This window comes from Gossypium arboreum, chromosome 1, assembly GCF_025698485.1.
Source record: "Gossypium arboreum isolate Shixiya-1 chromosome 1, ASM2569848v2, whole genome shotgun sequence".
Taxonomy (NCBI): domain Eukaryota; kingdom Viridiplantae; phylum Streptophyta; class Magnoliopsida; order Malvales; family Malvaceae; genus Gossypium; species Gossypium arboreum.
This window is the reverse complement of record NC_069070.1, coordinates 13,213,537-13,218,954: the sequence shown is the minus strand read 5'-3', so window position 1 is coordinate 13,218,954 and position 5,418 is coordinate 13,213,537.

The following is a 5,418-nucleotide window of genomic DNA, read 5'->3' as shown; positions in this document are numbered from 1 at the left end:
TCGATAAAGACCACTACGAACTTATCCAAATACGGCCAAAAAATGTAGGTTATCAAGTCCATAAACACCGTAGGGGCATTCGTTAAACCAAATGGCATAACAAGGAACTCATAGTGCCCATACCTCATCCTAAATGCGGTTTTTGGTACATCCTACTCCTTTACTCTGAGCTGGTAATAACCAGACCTTAAGTCTATCTTGGAAAACACGGTGGCTCATTTCAATTGGTCAAACAAATCGTATCCTTAGCAAGGGATACTTGTTCTTTATAGTCACCTTGTTAAGTTATCTGTAGTCTATACATAACCTCATCGATCCGTCTTTCTTTTTCACAAAAAGTACTGGAGCACCACACGGAGAATAGCTCGGTCTCGCAAAACCTTTATCCATTAACTCTTGTAGCTGAAGTTTCAACTCCTTTAACTCTGCCAAAGCCTTCCTATATAGAGCAATCGAGATGGGTGCCATACCAGGGACTAACTCAATCCCAAATTCAACTTCTCTCACTGGAGGCAATCTGGGTAATTCCTTCGGAAACAATCTGTGAACTCACATACCACTTGTACTGGCTCGATCTTCAATTTAAATGCTTGAGTTTTCAATACAAAAGTGAGGTAAGCTTCATACCCTTTTCTCAAATATCTGACTGTCGATACGGACGATTCACTACAGGCGAATTGTCTAATTCAACCGTTTCAACCCGAAGAACATCTTCGCTCCCACATTTCAACTCGATAATTTTTTGTCCACAGTCCACTACAACACCATGATAAGTTAACCAATCCATCCCAAGGATTACATCAAATTCATTAAACGGCAATAACATCAAGTTAGCCAGAAAACAATGACCTCTAATTTGTCAAAGGAAAATTTCTACATATTTGGTCAACTAACACATGTTTGCCTAATAGGTTGGACACTTTTACCACAAATTCAGTGGACTCGACTAACATGTTCATACGGGGTATCAATTTCATACAAATATAAGAATGGGTAGACCTCGGGTCAATCAAAGCAACGACAGATATATCATGGATAGAAAAGGTCCTCGTAATCACATCGGGAGACTCTGCCTCTTCACAGGCACGTATAGCATAAGTCCTTGTAGGTGCTCTGCCCTCAGACAGTGGAATCCTTAGGTGTACCCCGGCTGCCAGCCCTACTTTCCTGGTTCTTCTGTGGTCTACCCTTCAAAGGAGCGCTACCCGATCTTACAGCTCGATCTCTATTTTTCTCGCCTATATCGAGACAACTACAAATAAAATGGTCTAGCGACCCACATTTGAAATAGCCCCTTTCACTACCTCGGCATTCACCAAAATGATGTCTACCGCACTGAGGACACTTTAGTCGATCCGGGCAAGCACTGACAACACTCGCGATAGAAGTGGTTTGGGCTTTAGCCATTGTATACTGCTTATTCTTACACTTGTTTGATAACCCCACTGACGCATTTGATCGAGCAGGAAACTCTCTCGGTCTATTGGATGAGGTTTGATAAGATTTCCCCATCTGCATTTTCTTTGAGTCATGGAATTCGATATCAGCTCTTCTCTTCTCCTTGGCCAATTCTTTAGCCTTACAAGCTCTCTCAACAAGTACCACGAATTCTCTTAACACTAAGATGCCAACCAATAGTCGGATGTCTTCGTTCAATCCATCATCGAACCTCTTACGCATCGTGGCTTCTGTAGATACGCACTCCCTCACATATTTGCAGAGCCTCACAAATTTGCACTCATAGTCCTTCACTGTCATACGGCCTTGCTTCAGTTCGAGAAATTTCTTCCTCTTTTGATCGATAAAATGTTGGCTAATGTACTTCTTTCAGAATTCTTCCTGGAAGAATCCCTAAGTTACCCTCTTTTTCGGTACAACGGACACGAGAGTATTCCACCACTGATGGGCTGAATCTCGCAGGAGTGACACGACACACTTCATGCACTCCTCGGGTGTGCATGATAGCTCATCAAATACCCTAATGGTATTTTCCAACCAAAACTCTGCTCTCTCTGGGTCATCATCAATGTTCGCCCGGAATTCCACGGCCCCATGCTTACGAATTTTGTCTACTGGAGGTTTCTCTCTCCTAATCATGTCTGCTTCATGGAGAGCTATACGGGCAGGCTAAGGAATCAGAGGAGGTGGGAGAGGTGGAGTGTTTGGATTCGCACAAACGAACTCTGAGTACCATGCATCCATCATGTGGAGGTAAACTTATCTAGCCCTTCCGCCCTGACTCATTGTCACGGGCCCACTATCTACCGGCGCGATCCCTTCAGCAATGGCGCATTACTTTCCACATCATCCACGGTAGCCACATCAAGATCCATTTACTATATATATAAAAACACAATTTATCTCGTCAGAAGTCGTCACACTATCAATATACAACCATGGCATGTATAGCTAGACTCATACTCACGCTAGGTTAGTCTTAGAATCTTTCAAATCATAGCTCTGATACCACTAAATGTAACACCCCTTACTGGAGTCTGAGGCCAGGACGGGGTACGAGGCATTACTCAATTTAAACACAAGCACACAAGCATATCCGAATCATAAAAACTCGATCAAATTTAAAACTTTTTAATAATTGTCTAAAAGACCTTGATATAGGCCTACGATGCCCAAAACACGCTTTGGAAACGGTACGAAGATAGTCTGAACATTTTTTGGAAACTTTTGAAAAAATACCACTTGAAACAGGGGCACACGCCCGTGTGGTCAGTTCGACATGGCCGTGCTAAAGGCCCGTGTGACTCACACGGCCTAAGCAAATTAGGGACACACCCATGTCCTTTACTCGTGTGGATTTATTTCCTAATTTGAACCTACAGGGGTTTTCACACGGCCGGACACACGCCCCTGTCTATAGCCCGTGTCCTCACATGTCCATGACACGCCCTGTCACAGCCCGTGTGTAAAAACCTTGATATTCTATTTCTGACGTCAGCAACCAATTAGGGGCCCACGCTTTATGGCCAGATGCTGTGTTATCCACACAGTTGAGACATACGGCTGTGTCTCTGCCCGTGTGTTTACTATCATGCATACTGACTTGCAAATTCAAGGTGCAGGGGACAAACGACCAGACCACACTCCCATGCGACAGACCGTGCGTTACATACAACCTACACACACGCTCGTGTATCTAACCGGGTGGACAAAATAAGGCTATTTACCAAGCCTATTTGCCACATTTACTTGCATCAAGCTATACTACACCAAGACAAACCAATTTCATACACAACCACATTGCTAAATCAGCCCCCAACCGAACATTCCACACATTAGGGCCACTCAAAATATTCACAAAAAACTCAACAACATGCAAAATCATTCAATTTACTCATTCCCAAAAGAATATCATCATTTGCGTTTATCAATAATCAATATTAGCCACCATCCATGGCATTATACAAAATGACTCAATAGCTATGACAAGCCACTTGTTTGGCCCAAACAAGGTGACCATTACAAAAAGACTAGTTCCTATACATACCATAATCAAAACGATAAAACTAGTTATACCAAATGCTTCAGGGATAGTGTGACTGGCTTCTCCGACGTGAGGCGATGATCAACGAGCTACTTTGGTGGCACTATAAGAAAATGGAAAGGAAAATAGGTAACCATAAAGCTTAGTAAGTCGCATGTAAATAATAAAATAGCTACAAGTTACCATAAGGGATCATACTCTTAACATAACTTAATTTGCACACGAAAATAAGGATTCATAAATATTAATTGTTCATATTCATCTCTCACCAAGCATACAACGTTGATTGAATTCACATTTCATACTTCATGTAAAATACACAGATGGTCAAAAAAATAACTTACTCACTTTCTTTCCTTACTAAACATACAACGTAAATGAAGTTCGTATTTCGAAATTCTTATTTAGGTACATGTACCCCTCACCACATGGTCATAAGTTCTCTAATTTTGATATAAATCATAAATCTTCCGTTGAACCATTTAGAATACTACAGGATATTCATTAGCCTTAAACATGGGATAAGATGTCGACGTCATGTCCCAAACATGGTCTAACACTGGCTAGCACATCAAAGTCGATGCTATGTCCCAAACAGTTCTTACACTAACTTTCATATATCGAGGCCGATTCCGTGTCCTAGACAAGTCTTACACTAGCTCTCATCTATCGGTTTATATGTCATGTCCCAGACAGGTCTTACACTGACACACAACAAGCTGACGCCATGTCCCAAATAGGTCTTACATTAGCTTGTATATCTCGAGGCCAATTCATGTCCCAGACATGTCTTACACTAGCTCTCATCTTAATGTCGATGCATATTCGAGGCCGGTGGATGTCCCAAACATGTCTTACATTGGCTCTCAATATGTGGCCGATGCATGTCCCAGACATGTCTTACACTAGCACACTTATCGCCTGATACGTGGCATTCATTACAGGTTTTAAATATTTATAATGAATTGTTCTTGAAACTAACTATTATCACGATAAAGGCAAGTGTACCTATCGAACAGTAGTATAGCTTTAGCAAGATGATAAACCATAATTTATACATATTTTTACCCCATGCTTAACGCATTTTATGGATGATTTTCCCTTATAATTGGTGAATTCGATGTTCTTAATGCCTTAATTTCATGTTTTATACTTAGGATGGCATAAGAGAGCGAAAGAAACGAGAAACGGGCAAAAAACTGAGAAAATAGGCTATAATATGAAATCAACACGGCCGTGTCAATTTGGCAGAATTGAAGCACGACTCACATGGGTGGACCACACGCCCCTGCCATTCTAATAGGTTCGAGCATGGCTTAAAGTAATTGCACATGGGCGTGTCACACGGGCGTGTCCCTGCCAAGCCCAAGTTGAGTATAATTCGGAAAAGGCTAATTTTGAGGACTTTTAGGCATTTTAAAGCCTATAAATACACCCTAAAGGAAGAAAAATGAGGACACAGAGAAAAGGAGGCAGGGAACTACTCAAGGGAAGCCGATTGATCCATCTCATAAGCCGGATTCACCATCAAGACTGAAGATCTCCCCTCAATTTCCCTCCAGGAGTTTTGGGTTTTCTTTATGTTTTGTATTCATTATTCTTCTGAGATGTTTTCCTTTTTAAATCCCTTAAATACCTAAGGGGAATGAAACCTAAGATGAATCTTGTTATTATTTTTTGAATTGTATGATAAATATTTAACTTGTTCTTAATTATGTGTTCTTAATTCTTGTTTTGATATCCCAGGATACTGATTCAAGATAAGCTCTCATTTAGAGGAGGAATAGACCCTGTCTAAGAGTACATTTTTCATAATTAAGTGGAGTTGATTGTGCGCCTAGAGATAGGTTGACAGATTTTGCCGGATTAGGGTGAAACCTAATAAGGGGATCCATAGGTCGAGTTAATGCAACCCT